At 39.4% G+C, this 19,116-nt stretch overlaps 1 protein-coding gene across 12 annotated transcripts in view; it reads left to right on the forward strand.

Moving 5' to 3' along the window:
* The window catches only part of epb41a (erythrocyte membrane protein band 4.1a), a 157,972-nt gene that overhangs the window by 31,322 nt on the left and 107,534 nt on the right, over nucleotides 1-19,116 (forward strand). Inside the window, exon 1 of one of the 12 annotated variants that reach the window (XM_044170568.1) lies at nucleotides 13,895-14,076. The exons of 10 other annotated variants lie outside the window; for them this stretch is intronic. The gene's annotated coding sequence lies outside the window, so the exon portion shown is untranslated. Of the gene's footprint in view, nucleotides 1-13,894; nucleotides 14,077-19,116 lie in introns of those variants that run through there. One more of the 12 variants, XM_044170562.1, reaches the window with a different exon arrangement.

Genomic DNA, 19,116 nt, shown 5'->3' on the forward strand with positions numbered 1-19,116 from the left:
GATGCATTTACTCCACTTGCTCCATTGCTCAGGCACCTATGTCTGTATCAACTCTGTACAACAACATGTAAAGTTAATTACCTGATTCTTTTCAACAGCCACAGCAATCTTACATTGATGAATGCAACTTCAGTGTGTGAAGTAGCCTACTTGCCAAATACTATCCTGAAAATCATTTTCACAACCCTTGTGAACCCCTAATGTATTCATTTGTTTCCGGGGAAAACATTGCAGTTGTGATATTATCAAAAGTAGAATTATGCTAGACTTGGCCAGTCTACAATTTAGTGTGAAGAAATCACGTGTATTTGGGGCTGAAATCATGATTGTCACCCATAATTTTGTTTTGGAGCTTCACTGCCACTTGCTGTCAATAGAAAAGTGCAGTAGTTGGTTGATAATAAACAATAATATTATATTACAAAGTGATGTAATGATACATGTCCTGTTCACATTTATGGATTATGATAGTCAAGGCAGCAATATTTCTCTGAGAAGTAATGAATATATTTAGAAAACAGGATCCAGTGACTCTCTGAACATAAGGCAAATCGGGAAGAGAATAAATGGTAGAAGCTGGTGAGTACTGGAGCTGCATTGGATGGTTTGAACTTTTCACAGGCAATGTTGGTAAGAAAAAATGAAAAGTACACGAGTGTTAAGGGAATAAATAGAGAGAACCACTTCCTGAAGGGGTCTGAATCTATGTAACCCTCTGGTTGCATGGGAACTCCCTCTTTATTATATGGTCCCCCCAAATTGCCCCTATCATCCTGTAGATGATAAAAAGTAAACACACAATTTACCATTTTATTTTAGCATGGCCACATCCGCAGCTTCTGCCTCTGTCTCATTCTCTCACTTACACTCTCCTCACCAACTGAGAAAGACACACAAACATACAAAGACACATTTACAGAATTCACTATCTATTTAGGGTCTAAACTCATCTCAGTATAGTACTCACCACCACAAGAGAGAGAGAGAGAGAACGATTTAACTGCATAATAGGCAACCAGATAAGGCTTCCTTTTAGAGTAATAACTGACTATCTTGCTATAAAATAATATGGTGTGATCCTAGTTCTTTCCTGGTGACACCATTATTTTGACATTAAGACTCTTAGTCTCCCCATTTTAACTTCAGATTACACTGCCTTTTCCTTTTCATTATCTGTAATCCAAACTCCATTCTAAACACGCCCAAGTATGAAAAAGGTAGCTAGATTGCATGCTGAAAAAGAGTTTCCCTACGGGGATCAATAAAGTATTTCTGATTCTGATTCTGATGCTGAATGCATGCTATTCCATTTCTTAGTCACCATCTGTATGCTCTCTTACCTTGTGCTTTCTCTCTCTCTCAACCCAACCGGCAGCGGCAGATGGCCGCCCACCCTGAGTCTGGTTCTGCTTGAGGTTTTCTTCCTCTTGAAAGTTTTTCCTTGCCACTGTCGCCAAGTGCATGCTCATGCTGGGAATTGCTGGGTCTCTGTAAATAATATTATGAAGAGTACGGTCTAGACCTGCTCTATAGGACAAGTACAATGAGGTAACTTCTGTTATGAACTGGCGCTATATAAATAAAACTGAATTGAAATAAAATAAATTAACTGTGGTGAAGACCCTTGAGAGACTAATTCTCCCCCACCTCAGGCACCTGGTTAGACCAGCACTGGATCGCAGTTTGCCTACCAGGAGAATATCGAAGTGGATGACGCCATCATTTACCTGCTACACTGGGCTTATTGTAGCATTGTTTTGCTCAAACCACTCGGTGTATAATTCGTGTACTGCTGCTGTGACATGCGACTTTCCCTTTTACAAAGGGAGAATGCTTCTTTCTGGACATACAGACATACAACAGATGTTGTGTGTACAGAATTTACTGAAATAGCAATAATAAAATTACAATGAATTGTACAATGGACAATATTAGGTATATAAAATGGCAAAATTGTGTAGATACCTAATACCGCTGCAGAGCGAATCACATTGCCTTGATAGTTGGAAAAATAATAATAATCTACTGCAGGTCAGAAAAAGAGTTCTGCTCCGAGAAGGTGAACTCCTGGACCCATGACTGCTGATGTCTTCCGAACCTCTGCCTATGAGGCAGAACTATTACATACTACTTACTATTACATTTGAACTATACTGAAAGAGAGAGAGAGAGAGAGAGAGCAATTCCGTGAGAGTAGCTGCACCAAAAGATGAGCTCAAACGTGAACCTAAAAAAGTGGGACATATTGCAAAATTACCTTCAAATAATCTTCAGAAAGGACTCTAAAGAAGAGGTAACCGCATTAATCAACAAGAACAGAAGAGGAAATATCATCTTTGGATATATTTTTTAAATCAAAACAACTGTCAATCTAGCTAGCAACTGTTAATTGCTACCTGCTACTATTACCAACATTCCAAAGGAAACTGCACTAAAGAAGCTAACAGAAGAATTACTTTATAAAGACAAGACGAAAAATAAAAGGATCCTTGTTGGTAACATTAATATATCTGGTAAACTGTGCATAGTTCAGTTTTTTGGCAGTGTTTGATGGCTAGAAAAGCTTGCAAAGTAAATTGTGAGCAAACAAGTCGTCACCATAGAAACCAATCAGAAGGCAGCACAGCACAGCGCTTGGAGTAGAAAGCAAGTAGATTCAGTACCCTGCTAAATGTAAGAGTGGAACAGCTAGGGAGAAACATAAGGAGAACACACTCCATGAAAACCCAGAGGTCCTCTTCACTGACTATGCCCAACAAAAAGAATGAAGGAAGAAGAACATCTTCATTTTCTTCACTGATTTCATCTACATCTGAAAAGATACTCTGTGCAGAAATTATGCATATGTAACCAGCGAGGACATCTTCTCAGAAGGCAGATTAAAGATCTGTAAAGATGAACACCTTGACAAGGATGGCCCTCTGCTTACCATCACATACTACACCAAAGGAAAGGTCTTGGTCCAAGGGAATGAAGCACACCTGGAGTCCTTTCAAGAGGCATTTCTCCTGTTAAAGATGAGGAGGACACCAAGAGGATCAATGTCTCCTCTGAAAGTGAAGATGATGAGAGCCCATTAGGGAACCCCACCATCTTGTCCATCTTTGCTCCTCCCACACCTCCCAGTGCCACCAACCAAGTGAAGGAGAGCATGGCCCTGCTGGTGCTGGACTTTGCTGAATTCAAAGAGCTCACCCAAGCCAGGCTGTCTCACCACCAAGACAACACTCTACAGTAGCTTAAAGAGGAGCTCAAGCAGCTAAAGAGAGACAACCAGGCCTTAGCATCTGACCTCAGAGGAAGACTAGAGGCACTCAAACAGGAGAACAGCGTGCTCCATGCTCAGTTAGCCAAAGTGAAGCAGAATAGAGAAAAGAGCTTCACCAGACAACTCGAACAACTGACAGACCAACTCTCATCAGGCCCCACAATGACAAGTACAGAGATACAGACTCTCCCTGCCTTGTCTCTGTCCCACCCTCTCTGCTCTGCTCTAACAACACCCTGGCACCTGCTGATACATCCACACAGCCAGCTGCCAACAGCCAGCTCTGCCTATCCCAGCTTCCCTCGACTCAGTCTGACGAGGAAGCCCCACAAGTGGTCCTGCTGGCCGACTCGAATGGGAAATTCCTGGACACAAACAAGCTTTTTCCTAGTAAGAAAGTGCTAGCTAGATGCTGCAGCACCACAGGTCAGGCAATGAAGGAAAGGGGACCCTCAAAAGCCCTCAATGCCTGGTGATCCACACAGGAACAAATGATGCAATGCCCCCACCAGCTCCTCTATTAGGAGCTTTAGAGACCATCCAAGACCTCAGCCTGGACCTTCCACTCACCACGCACCCACAACCTCACCAATGAAGCACAACCAGAGGAGGTTATCTTCCCCCTCCCTAGCCCCTGCTAACCAACCAACTTTACAGCATCAGCAGCAGAGACATATGACAACACCTGCTCCTTGTCCCCCTACCCACCCACAGCAGCAGAGATATGCAGCAGCACCTGCCCCTTGCCATCTTGAGAAAAAATCAAATTGGCTTTCTCCCAAAATGCTGCACCACTGACCATGTATATACCCTTCACACTTTAATCAACAAACATGTACACCAAACAAAAAATGGTAAGATATTCACTTGTTTTATTGACTACAAGAAAGCTTTCGACTCTATTTGGCATGAAGGGCTCTGTTACAGACTTCTACATTGTGGTATAGGCGGCAAAATGTATGATGTGGTTAAATTAATGTATTTGGAAAATAGCTGTGCTGTTAAAATTGGAGACAAACACCCAGAGAAGAGGTGTTCGTCAGGGTTGCAATTTATGCCCGACTTTATTTAACGTGTAAATAAATGAACTTGCTGTACAGTTGGATCAATGTGCTGCTCCTGGCCTCTCCCTCCTAGATATAGAGGTGAAGTATCTGTTTTACGCTGATGACCTTGTTCTACTGTCTCCTACTGAACAAGGACTACAGCAACAGCTGGACATAGTAGAAAAGTACTGTCAGTGGTAAAACAAGCACAGCAGCAGTAGAGTGGAGGTGACCACACCTGCAACTGCTCTGTACTTACTGCTGAGGTGTAAATTGGGGAGCTAGTATGAGGGTGTTATTGAAGAGCACATGGTGACAGAAAAGTTCCAGAGGCATGATGATGCTAAATCATGTCTTTACACTGGGGTTAACAACACTACATTAGTACATATTCTATACTTAACTTGACTGAACTTTGCATACAATTACTACACTTTCCTATTGATCTCATTTGCCTAAAAATACACTTGACCAAATTAGAGGTATTGAGACATCAAGGAGCTTGTAGCCTATAGATGCACTAGGAACTAGGTAAATATTTTGAGCACTGTGTGGTTCCAAAGCCAGCAAGTGGGTGACACCGCTCTCTACACAAAGGCAACATGTGTGCAATCTATTGCAGTGCAGTGTGATAGCCTTCAACAAATACCAGCCTTGTGATAACGCCGTTAATTGTTTTGTTTATGCTGACTCAACTCTGTGGTCAGTGTTTAGGTTGCACAATAGTTTGTGGTGTTTTAATGGTTTGAGTTACACTGTTGGATTGTTATTCTACTTTTTATAATAATTATATGCAAGGCTATTGTGTTGGATTGTATTATACTATGTAAGTGTTGGTTTTGTGGTGTTTAGCACTCAGAAAGGAGCAGTAACCACCATGGCGGAGTGTTGAAGCCATTGCATAGAGTAGGTTAACAGGCTGAACAGCACTGTTGCACTGATCTCTTCTGGTTGAAGGTTTGAATTCTCCGCTCAGAAGTTTGATCTGTTGCATCATAACCACATTACTGAAGATGCCATATTGTACTGGAGAACAACTTTGTAAGTTTGAGGTAATTGTACTATATTTTTAGTTCAAACTGGTTCCAACTTCACCAGCTACAAAATTAAAATGCTGCTTATATGCATCTGCTATAATGATACAGTTGTATCACACGTATAATTATATAACTCAGCTTTGCAAGTTTTGAGAACTTTTGTTATTTACAGTCTCTCTTGAGCCACCCTGTCTGTATTTAGTGTAGTGAAGTTTTTTTATGGTGCTCCTCCACAGAGCACAGCCTCTGTCAGTGTCTCCAGCAGACTGCAGCAGAGAGCAGAGCAGCAGAAATGGATGAACAGGTGGTCTCTGACTCAGGATCTGCATGGCATAGAGAGTGGAGAGTGGAGTATTTACTCACATCCAGCCTTCAGGCAGATGTAGAATCAAACACGAATCATGATGGAGATTGTACAGGGAGAGGAGAGTGATGTCTTCATCGGCTCACTGTGTTGTAGTCTTTATAATAGATACTTAACACATTTTCCTTGTTTTCAAATGCAACATGCAATATTGCATTGCATTTAGTGTGATGCCATCTCTTCAGATGATGGAAAAGCATCATGACCTAATTCTATACTTCTAAAACTGTAAAGTAAATATTGTGCTATGTATAGAACTCAAACTATAGTGGATTTTTAAGGCTGTTTCCAATATTGGTGGGATTTTGGTGGGCTCTTGGTGGAAATTGTTGGGTAAATAATATTATAAAGAGTATGGTCTAGACCTGCTCTATAAGAGCCTAGCATGGTTTTGGGGGCCTCTTAAGTGCTGAAATAACAATTGTAAGAGTATGAGTGGGGCATCCTCAAAGCCATGTACAAATGTTTTTTTAATTACATTTTTAAACCTACTGTACATCATTTTTTTCCTCAGTGTAAAGTATACCAAGTGGGATAAAACTACAGCGTCATATGTAATGACACACTGAGGACATATATTTATTTTGTGAATGTTTCATTCAAATCAAGAAACAGGGTAACAAGAGGCAACAGGTGGAAACATTTATCCAAAGAATGGACTTAATATATTCAGTGGCTTTTTGTTGATGCTGTTTTAAATTTAACATTTTGGAGATTTTGTTATACAAAACTAAAATGTCACAAAGATTCTGATATCTTTGTCTGATATAAGGCATCTAGTGCTATTAAAGTAAGAACTCTGTAGGAATGGTAATGTCATTGAATCTGTAATAATTTACAACAAGCTAAATAATGATTTTACGGTGAACCATAAACCCTCTGCGGTCATTTTGATTTCCCTCCATAGAAACACACCAGCAAGCTTGTTAGTGCTGTGGTGTTGTGACCAGGCTGGTGGCTATTGTTGTGGTGGCACAGAGGTAATTGAGTGGAAGTGGAGGGAGGTAATTAAAGAGCACATGCTCAGCTGGATGCCACAAAGCACTGATGTCAATAGAAGAGAGGGAGAGCAGAAGCTTCTTGAACACTGTTTTGTTCACACATGGAGGAAATGTGATTTACATCACACTCAGGGTGTGAAATCTCACCTGCAGCACAGCAGAGGAGCTGGAATCAGAGGCAAGATCAGCAACTAACTCCTCTGGTTTGGAGGAAATAAATCTAACATGCAGTAAAATGATGTTTGTAGAGGCTGCAGAGATGAGCAGAGCTGTTCCTAAAACAGGCTATACAGCAAATGGACTGGATGTTGGACCATGATGTCACAGTGGTATTAACGGGATGCTCCTCAACTGTTCCCACTGAAGTCCCGTTCAGCCCAAGCTCCTGTCCAGCTGCTGATGTTATTATAGTTCATCAACAGTTTTTACATTTAATAACACTTTTATCTTTGTGTAGGAGGTGCGATTTAGAACATTCAAATGTACATCTAATAATTTTGTTGCTAAATGTTATATTAAGCACTGAATGATCATACAAGAGGAAATTCAATATTGATTCAACCAAAATTTAATAGCAGACATCTTTTAAACATCAAATCAATCAATGTTGATTCAGCGTCAATCATGAGCGAGAACCTGGTGTTCAACACTTCAACATTAAAATTTAAAGGGGCACTTCACTGATTTTACACATCAAGTATAGTTTACTCATCATGATTAGTACTACTTAGCCTGTGAAAACAGTTGTGTATTGTCTTGTGGCTCTGGAGGAGCTTTGTCAATTCTGAGAAAATAACCCTGACAAGGACATACTTTCCACTGGGAACATGTCCAACTCACTTTTCAAAATCCTATTTTAGTGCCCCTCACTTTTATTGTTCCTTACTAAAATCTCTCTGCACATTTTCCTTTTACTGTCCTGCCATTTAAGGCCAGGTGAGAAGAGAGAGAAGAGAGGAGTGATACACTCATCTGAGTCGGCTTCAGTTAATACCATATGTTCAGAGCAATAAGCTTAAGGAGCAGCAGCAGGTAGTGAGTGAGTGCTTGGTCGATTTGTTTATGCCCTGGTGTTCGCCTCCTCGGCTACATACAGGCTGCCCTATCTTATTGGAGAGCATTGTTGGGGCTGAAAAGAATACCTGCAGACACTACTCAGGGCTGAAAAAGCATACTGCCCACTTCATTTTTCAGGTTAAAAAATATTTTAATCTGTATTTTTCATATACAGTTAATTTTGTCCTAAAAAGGTGCTAGAATTAAACATCAGTCAAAAATAAGATAGTTAAGCACAAGGCTCTATGTAGTAAAGATGCAAATACAACAGTATCCATCATAAAGTATCAGGTATCTATAAAGGCAACTGAAATGAAAATGATACTAAGTAGGGTTACTATTATATTACCATTGTTGTGGAACTGCAATGACCAATTTCATCATAAGTTGTATTTAGTATAGTATAGTATAGTATATATTTTTTCTTCTTTACTTCATTGTGTTCTCCCCACTTATGAAATGAAACCTTCACCCTTGAACCCTGATGATGCCATGATGATGTCATCAGGGTTTGGAGACCACAAATTTAACAGAAAGCCTGCGTTACAAACTGGGGGTGTGGAGTTCGAAAGACAATGGCATTTAACAGAGGGTCTAATGAAAGCACCTATCAAGGTACACATTGCTGTATACATTTGTGTTTAAGTTACTACAAAATGATTTAAACCTGGAGCCAGGTAGTATTTCAGTATACTAGTACTAGATTGGTTGGTATTTGGGGATAGGCAAAATGTAATGTAGCCTGCTGTGTGCGCTGTACAGTAACAGGCAATTGAAGGTGATTGGGTACATACCATGGCCATATTAAGACTAACTGTGTTCTAAGATGACATGCCATTTATTCCAATGAAAGCTGCTCAATGAGGACATACTGCAAAAAAGTCTTTCAGGCTTCCTCAGGTATCTGTGTTTTTCGGCCAATATAACATCAACATTAGAGTCCTTCTCTGGCTCAGCTGGCTGATTTTCCTGCTGACACATTAAGGGCATTGGACCGAATGGATGAAATTCTGATTATACAAAGAGTAATTTCTGGGTATGATCATCATTTCACAGTCCTTTTGAAATACTGTGTATAGGCTCTAGTGTGAACTGCAATACTGACTGGCTGCTACAGCAAAATGCTGTTCCTGGGGACTTGTGACAGTAGTACACAATTGGAGGTGTCAGTAGAGGTCCACGTCTCATTTTGGCCCAGGGCCTTGTAGTGAGTTAATCCTGCCATGGTTATAGCTATAACTTGTTAGTCTGGTTATTAACCATAGCAGTCTCTGGAAAGGTTGCTAAGGTTGTGAAAGACCAAGAGTAATTATGTCAAGAATACTTTGACTGTTAACAACACATGAAGGATGAAGGAGTCCCTTTTTGACAGTCAGCAGAGGGTTCATAACTGAGTCCTGCAGAATTCTAAAAAGGGTTCTTCTATGGGGACAAGCTGACTTCTTTTTCTGAATTTATGATGTGTCCATTATTAGTCGGGGATATTTATAGTCCTTGTTGCTCTGTCACCCATGTTTTCCTTGAGCTGCTAACTCTGTAGCAGTTATACCTGGCTAAAGACATCTAAGCCAATGTTACTCAGTACATACAGCTAACAAAACAATTTGACAGTCAAACACCACTGAAGAAATCATGATAGTGATAGAATATTACTCATACTTACATTAACTCTGACATTTGAAAATGTTATCTTGTTAATTTGGTGACAAGGATAACTGCTGTTATTTCCCATTATATGGAACTATCCTAGATGTCTGGTATATCATTTTATACACCTTTTCTCATAAATCCGCCTGACATCTGTGGAAACTTTAGGATCTACACTAGAATCTTAGAGGAAGTTCTGTGGGTTTTAACTATGTTTGGCAGCACAGCATGAGTTATGGTGTTGAAAAGGTTAACGGACATTGCTTCAGTCCAATTGCCTTGCTCTATACCAGACATCGTTTTTACTTTACATGAGGGGCGCTGGTGCTGGATTGTGGTGTTCTCTCTGCTCCTCTGTGGGCAGACACTGTGCTCCGTGCTGTCACTTCTCATAAGCAGACGGTCTGGCTCAGCACCTGCTCCTCACACCGGGGGGAGGGCGAGGCTGCTAGTGATAGTGAAGGGGGAGGGGCTGCGAGAGCAAAGGGAGGCCTTTTGTGTAGTGATGGGGGAAGGAGTGTCTGTATGAATGTGTGAGGAGATCTGACTGTACAGAGTGCTGATGCAGGGAGCGTTGTGCAGAACAGACCGCTCCCCAGACAAAAGCACTCAAACTGGCTTAGACATGCCAATTATAAACATGCTGCCATAACTGTGGAGACCCACTTCATATTTCTCTGTGTACTGTGTTACTTGGCTATTAGTTTCTTTTGTGCTGACGGAGTGTGCATGTTGCTGCTGATTTGAATGTCGTTTTTCTTTCAAGCAGAATCAGAATCAGAAATACTTTCTTGATCCCCGAGGGGAAACTCAGCGCACACAGGGATAGAAGTTCTAAGCAAATCTAAATATAATACACTATAATACAGGTCAGATAAATTAAGTACAAAGAAAATACAATATTAGAATGTTAGAAAGTTAATTTATATTTTAAAAATGTGGTAATCGTAAGGTGCCTCTGCAAACAGCCGGTCTCACTCCCAACTGTGTCAGTGGCCGTACGCGTCAAACTATGACGCTGTCCCCCTTAGCATCGTTTCTGGACACGCCCGTCTAGCGTAATGTTTTGATGTGCCGTCTAACTAACTTACTTGTAATTTTGGTGCCTAAACCTAACCAAACTGTGACCATTTCACAACGTTAACCACCTGTGATGAAACATTTCTCAGAAAGCTTTATTTTGAAAGTCTAACCGGACGTTGTATATTTATTATTTATAACTTGAACCAAGCGGCCATATTTGAGGAGTTGGGAGTGAGAACGGGTTGCTGCTCTTAAAATACTGGAACATTTAACTTACAGGGTATTATTCTGCTTATACTATCGCCACGTGCCACGTACACATTCTTCCTATTGGTAATGAAAAGTTTATTTTATAAGGAATAAAACACAATCTTGCTCAGTTTAACACACTCAGGAGTTTTGTTGCTACAGCCTTGTCTTTGTCTGGTATGACCAATACCTGATGGTGGCTAATGTTAGCAAACTTTAAATTGCGCAGTGGCATTGCACTGTTCAGCAAACGTTACATAGGTTTGCTTTAATCAAATATAGTAGGCTACCAGTTTCAACATAGCTAAAGAAGTCCTCTCTTTCCTCCTTGTACCCTGATTTGGACATCAAAATTCACATGGATATCAAACACATTTTAAAATTGTATTCTCACTGTGGAGCTATTTATCGATTGTATTTTAATGATAACACAAATAACAAAAGTTCTAAGTCCTCATTGTTGCTGTCTTTACCTAAGATTCAATACTGGCGAATTGATTGAGAAGGTGTCTGATTGAACTGTCTGGGTATTAGAAATGAACACATTTCAGCCAATTAGAATAGCAGATTTTTCAGTGGCAAGCCATTTTCTCATCTGACTCATCCCCCCAAAAAGCACCACAGAGCGCCACAGGAAGTCATTCCTGCCTGTGGCCATCAAACTCTTTAACTCCTCCCTCTAAGTGTCAGTCTGTATGACCCTAAGTCATTAAATTGATCATTAACTTCACTGCAGTACTTGAATAACTGTGCAATATCCGTGTAATACTCATGTGCAATATTTAGTTGTTTTTTTTGTTTGTTTTTTCCTATTTATTATTCATACCTCCATTACTGCTGCTGCAATACTACTTATTACTTATATTATTACATTGCATTTATACTGTATTATCATCATCAACCGGTAAACCCACTTGGTACTTCACACTTATTTTATACTTATACCCACCTGGTACTTCATTTATTTTCTGACCTGTTTTTTAGTGTATTGTATTATATTTTTTGCTAGTACTTTCTCCTGTGTGCACTGACGTAAAGGCGAGCTGCTGTAACAAAGAGTTTCCCCTCGGGGATCAATAAAGTATTTCTGATTCTGATTCTGATTCTGATGAGACTGATATCCATCCTCTCATCTCACTCTCAGAAAGAAAGTGAATAAGCATATTTCACAAAATGTATTCCTTTAAGGATGGGAGTATATCCTTTCCTCCTCTGCAGTATGTTGTGTATTGTGTTGTAAGTGTAAGCAACTACCTCTCCAGCTCCTCTTCCTTAAAGATGGATGTATTCTCATTTAGTGATGCCCGATCTGATCACAGAACCTTGTGTCACATGCACTCAGAATGTAGGCCTAATACAGTCTATTATGTAATAGTGTCCAAACATGTGTGGGATTGTATCTACAACCTCTCAGTGCTCTACACCGGCTGTCATTAAATAAAACGTTGCCTGAATTCACATCTTTATGAATTAATTCAGATGACCTATACTCTCTCCTCTTTCACTGATACACTGTTTACAATCGCTGAGTGAAAATGGATGCACTGATTTTTATGGCACAGGGATCCTTGGTTACTGATGGTGGAGCTCCACCATGAACAGCAGCTTCGAGAGCTGTGATTGGAGCAGGCTGCTCCCTGCACTGCTCCCATTGGCTGCTTTCGCAAATACACTTGCCTCATTACATACAAAGCCCCACCCTCCTGTAAAATGGAGTGGGTGCCAATGCTTGTGTGGATTTGGGTGGGTATGCCCAATGTGCTGTCTTACAGGCTGAATGTTTCAGTGCATCTGTTCAGCCTGGCTATTTTGTTCCATTTAGAGCTGTATAAAAATATAACTGCTTATATTAGATTGAAGGCATTATGATTTTGGTACTGAAAAACATATAAGAATATGCATGCAGGCAGTCAGTCAGGTGGAGTCAAAGACTGGGGAAAGGGGAAACCTTTTCAGTGTATACAGTACATACTGGTGGAGTAGCTTTTTTTAATGATGAATGGGCCACCATGTTTTGATGTATTAATTGTTTAATATATCCACAAAGATGTATTTACACTAAAATTTACTGTTAATACTACTAATTAACCAGTACAACAGTAAAACTCTAAATTAAGAATCTTTCCATAATATATTTCACTGTAACATTAACCAGTAAGAGGTCATTTGAAGGGTCAGTACAAAGAATTTGGGTGTACTGTGTTTTCACTATGTTTAAAAGGTCCTAATGTAAAATACATATACTATATATGTGAATACTATATATGTATACACACATAATATGCCAGAAGTATTATTTAAAGCAGCAGTTAAAGCAAATATGTTACCAAACAAATTATAGACTTTTACAGTGTTTAATTATAATAAGTTAAAATATTGATCAATTAATTACATTTGCATTTAAATGCTGCAATACTAAATTCTAAGTAAATAACAATAATAAAAAGATAAATTAAGTAGCCCACAATTAGCAACCCATATGTGGGCTCAGGAGGTCCTGCTTCATTTCATTCAATTAACTTAATTTTTAGGTGACACTTTGTAAATTAAATATATTAATCTATAACAGACTTTTAAAAATCTATCAATATGAACTGATTATGATCAAACACCATTATATTACTGTGGCTCAGAGCTCAGCAGCTGTCTTCTGCTCTGTGGGCCGGGCTTTTCAGGCACACTGACTCACTGCTCACAGGTCTTCAAACTGAAGAGAGACATCTTTAAATCAAGTGATCATGTAATGGAATACATTTTGAGATGAAAAATGATAGGCAGACACATAAGTAATAACAAAACCTATCATTATTTTTTCTTGTTAAAATTACTTTGTGATTCTTTTTAAAATTCAAAGATTCAGGGGAATAAGATTATTAAAAGGCAAATTTCATGATTTTTTTCATTTAGCGTATATTAATGCATCATTGAAATGTAAATTTAACGTATTAATATAAAGTGAACTTTTCACTTACAATCAATTTACTTATTGACTGTAGTAAAACACCACAAAGGAAACAGTAGTTTGAAAAAAAAAATCTGACCTTAAAGTTCACCTACTAGCTTTTTCTGATGCTTTCAAACGCTCACGGTCTTCCTCCATCTGCTGAGGAAAACCGTGTACAAATGCTGTGCAGCTTCAGCAGCTGAGTGCAGCTGAGGAGGGACCATGCTTATTTCGCCTCTTCTGGCTGTCTGTCAGACAACGCTGAGGGCACAGACGCCCACGCACCGTTCGCTCCTGGTACCCAAACACATTGTTACAAGCCGCTGGAAAACGCTCAGGATTCCCACTTTGTTCATCTGATGCTTGGCAGGAATAGTGAGCGGTGAGCACCTGCTTTCACACACGATCGTTTCTTCAGCTGGATGATCTGAACAGAGCGGGGTGAGTGATTTTCTACATCACACTGAGAGCTGATGAGAGAGAATTAGTTCACATTTGTTCACATTCAGCGCCATTTGCAGACAGGTAGACCTACCGCCCTTTTATTGTTGCCACTGTCAAACGCACTGGCTTCATGATGAAACAAACGCCGCAGGAAAACCGGGAATGGTTTGAATACAGTGGTTAAATGAGTCCTATATGTTAGAACGCAATGCCAGATAATAAAGCAGGCTGCCAGGATATGGACCAGAGCAGAGGTGATGCTTGGTTATTTGTAAACAGCTATACTGTTAATATTGGAACAGAAAATACGGATTGAAACGATACATTTGATTTGCTGTATTAGTCATCATGATCAGTCTTCATGTTATCCAGCACTGACACAGTGCGAGCAGTGCTAAGTCGGTGTCATCTGCCTATAGAAGCATCATGGAGACTGCTGATTGTGTACAGTTAGTAGGGCTCTTACAGGGTCAGCGGAGATCAGGGGCTTTGAATGAGTCTGGGGTCATGGTTTGATCAATAAATATTGCTATAGAAATAAGTGCTATATAAATAAACGATTCTTCTTCTTCTTCTTTTATGATCAACACTTTATTTGGTTTTCAAACAGCCTTAACAACCTTAGACAATAGGCAATTGTAGAAACAGAGAAAATAACTTAAATAATACATTTTTAAGTAAGTGGTATATATATATATATATATATATATATATATATATATATATATATATATATATATATATATATACAGTATATATATAGATAGATAGATATCAAAATAATAGAGTTCAAAACAAATAATTACACAAAAGGGGGGGTTCTCTGGTTCTGAGTTTGCGTGACTTTTTTTTGAGTTATGGAAAATTATTTTCCATTCCATATCAGTAAAAGTCTGTTTTAGGTCGACCTGTCGGGTCTTTTGTAGATTTGAGGCCTGTTCCTGGTGTGTTATTAGCATTGAATAGTATTTTGATGCCTCATGTCCTACTCCAATATATATTCCAATACTCCAAATGGAATACTGTAGAGGTACTCCTCTACATAAGTCAAAATTATGGGAGATGATACCATTAGTAAGAACTGATGCTTTGGGGTTAGCATAAAGAATCCGAATCCAGCTAATACATTTTTGGCTAAATCCATATTGTTCACGAGTGAGGAACAGATAACGCCACTCAACTCTATCGAACGCCTTCTCCGTGTCCAATGAGATTGCAGCCATAGGAAAGTTCTCACTCTAAGAAAATCACATAATATTGAGAAGGTGTCTGATATTGTCTGCAGAGCTTCTTGAAAAAATAAAACCGACTTGATCAAGATGGATTATGCTTGTAATCATTTTATCAAGTCGATTAGCCAAGATCTTGGAAAAGATCTTTCGGTCTTGTACAAGAAGGGAAATGGGTCTATAACTTTTACAGTCAGCAGCCGGTTTACCCTTTCTGAGAATACGAGAAATTAGAGCCTCATTCAGAGTGGGTGGTAAGGTGCCCTTCTCCATTGCTTCCTCTTACATACTTAATAACACTGTTCATCAACGTAAGTCTTATAAAACTCGGTTTTAAGCCATCTAGGCCGGGAGCACGCCCACTTATATTTATAAGCTACATATTTTTAATGGTCTCTTTAAGTTCCTCTATCGTAATAGGTATATCTAGCAGCTCACGCTGCTCTTCGGACAAGGAGGGGAGGGTCAAACTGGTGAGAAATTAAGAAATCTCCTGAGTGTCTGCCTACAGTTCTGATTTGTTTGGGTTTTTATAGTCGTTTATAAATATTTTATTAATTGAGGTAAAACTGGACTGTAGATTGCCACCTTCATCTGTGACCCCTAGTATATATTACTCACATCTTCTCGCTGTCTGATATAAATTGCTAACATCCTGCCTGCCTTATTCCCTTCCTCAAAATGCTTATGCTATGCTCTAAATAAGGCAAACTCTGCACTAGGTCATTATGGAATTAGGTTCATTCTTCAGGCGGGTGAGGACCATAAGATTGACTGAGGACATATCCTGCTTGAAAGTACTCTCTGCTGTTTAAATCTGCCCTTCAAGCTCCAGATATTTGGCCATTTTGACCTTTTTTAAAAAGATGCGGACTGAACAATATGGCCTCTAAGAAAAGCTTTAAGGGCTTCCCAGGCCACTCTAGCAGATGGTGTAGATGGTAAATTTGTTTGTTTATATAAATTAATTTGGTTATAGAGCTTCACTAAAATTAGCATCCAAGAGCAGACTTCAATTGAGCCTCCCCCTAGCTGTCCTACACCTTTTTGCAAATGGGAAATTAACCAGAGTGACAGGTGCATGGTCTGAAATGTGGATACTACCAGTAGTACATGATATTGTGGAAGAAACAATAGCATTTGTAACAAAAAAATAATCAATCCCGGATAAGGTGTTATGAGGGGGAGAATACTATGTAAAGTCACTGGCAGATGGGTTATGGATGCGCCAGATTATCGGCAATCCCCAAGTCTTTATACATAGCCTTCAGTACGTATGTGGAGCAGCGAAGGTGAGGAGAAGGTGGTTTACGGTCAAGAAAGGGTCCATAACCTGATTAAAATACCCCCCAAAGATAACAGGAAAATCTCCCCAATTCTTCGCTCAATTTCTCCCAAAAAATGTGGATCGTGTATTAGGTGCAACGTTAGCAACACCAATGTGAACTGCTGTATTTCCACTAAAGTAATAGGAGTCTCCCTGAATCATCTCTATTCTCCTCATCTCTATTCACAATAATTGCTACTCCTCTGCTTCTCTTTGTGCCACTAGACATAAGTGTGCCCCACCCAACCAGCCTAACTTTTTAACCTCTGCTACTGCTAGATGTGTTTCTTGCAGAAATGCCATGTCCCATTTTTTAGATTTAAGGAAAGACAACCATTTTTTTCTTTTGGCTGGAATATTCAATCCCTTTACGTTCCACTAAATCAGGCAAAGGCCCTTATTACTGTCAACACACAGCATAAAAATTGTAAGCCCAGAGCCCAATACTATTCAAAACAAAGTTAGCAGCTGGTACAGGAAGAGGAAAAGAAGGCCAAAATATTACCCATAAACGGTATAGTATCCTAATAAACCAATTGATAAAGCAATGCAATGTGGAAAGACTAGGTCTAATGTCTTTTCCAACGCTCTTAAATCAAAATTGGCTTAAGCTTTTGTAACCAAACTTCTTGCACATGCTCAAATGCTAGGTCTGAACTTCCCTGAGCAGTCCTGGGATATTATGCCACTAGGGGGCACTACAAATGCGAAAAGGTTTATATCTCATAATCAGCAGCAAGGATTTGTACGAGATTCGGTTTGTACGATCTAGGGTCAAGTCTCATTTGATGTTTAAAAATTGGTAATGATTGATTAAAGTGGGTGTGACATTTAACAACAAATGTAAATTTCTAGACATTTCACATTCTAAACTTTAAAACAATCACCCGTATGTCCTACGGAGCTGAATTCTTTCAGCACATCCACTGAATTGTGACAAATGTTTGCCTCACTGCAACCTATGGTCAATTCAGAAGACTGTCACTCTATAGTTTTCTATCTATTTCTACACAATTGTTACATTCTTTGGATACTAGATATCACATGTTTAAAATGGTGTTCAGATCGGGCAAACGATGAGTCTGCAGTGACATTCAGTGTCTTACTGTTTTTACATACTGTATGCATAACATTTTCTATTTCACCAAATGTTTGATCAAACCTCACCAAAGTATTTAATAAGTATATTAAATAACACCCGAAACCAGCAGAATCATGTGTGATTTTCTTCTGAATTTTATCACCAACATTTTGACTGTTGTAAGCATTTTAAGTTTAAACAGACTGGCAAGTGTGATCTCATTGCCTCAAGTTGTGAAAAGGTGTGTGACAAACAACCTCAAGGTGGCACTGTAATAATCAAGTTTACATTTTCGCCTAGATGCAAACACCAATGTAGTAACTAAGTAACTAATCATTCACACACCGAAGGCACAGCCCTCGGGAGCAATTTGGGGTTCAGTGGCACTTCAACATGTGGGGGAAGCCGAGATCGAACCACCGACCTTCCGATTGGGGGACGACCCGCTCTACCACACAGTCACCCCCCTAACTTACTTTTGCGTTTATATGTCATAATTGAAACATTCAATAACATCTATATCTCCACATAGGTCTGTGCAATTAACACGAAACTTGGCTCAGTAGTTTCTTATGCCCCACTGAGGCGCTGTGTAAAATTGGCGATGGTCTATGGACCCTCAAGTTAGTAAAAAAAATCCAAAAAATGTTAACGCAAGTTAAAAAGGAACCACTTCCTATAGGTTGCAGTAAAACAGGAAGTGACGTCATATCTCCGCATAGGATTGTCTAATTAACACGAAACTTGGGTCAGTACTTTCCCATGCCCCACCGAGGCTCAGTGCAAAATTTGGCACCAATCGTCCACTAGGTAGCGCTTTTGTTGGAAACAAATCATGACATATGCGAAACCTACTTTTTTTAATTAATCTTAGATTGCAAATCCAATCTGCATAAATTGTAGCAAAAATAAAAATAAATAGAATGAGTAATCTAAGGCATGGAACAAGCAGCAGGATCAGGTGAATGATGAGGTGAATGCAGGGGATTGGGCATGATGGATCTGTAAAGGACACTAGAGCTTGATGGACATTTCTATTTTTTTGGGCTGCTACACTCCTATGACTGAAGGCTTGTGTATTGCGGTGCTGTACTCCTACACAGTCATTCACATGAATAAGCTCATAAGCTAAGTGCCCCCTCACGGTAGTAAAGATTTTCCACCTTCATTGATGAATGTTGCACGCCCTAGTTAGGAAGTAAGAAACCCATAGAAATACATTCATGGTAGCTGTAGTATGTGGAAATTATTTGCACATTTACAATTTTAGGATCAACATCTTTTATGTAAATGTGATCAATTACTGTCCCATTTTCTGTTGTCGGCTACAAATTGACTGAAACGTTGCTTTTCCTTGAGATGTTTTTCATGGATTTCGAAACAAGTACATTGTCATTACA

Source organism: Siniperca chuatsi, linkage group LG17 (assembly GCF_020085105.1).
Source record: "Siniperca chuatsi isolate FFG_IHB_CAS linkage group LG17, ASM2008510v1, whole genome shotgun sequence".
Taxonomy (NCBI): Eukaryota; Metazoa; Chordata; class Actinopteri; order Centrarchiformes; family Sinipercidae; genus Siniperca; species Siniperca chuatsi.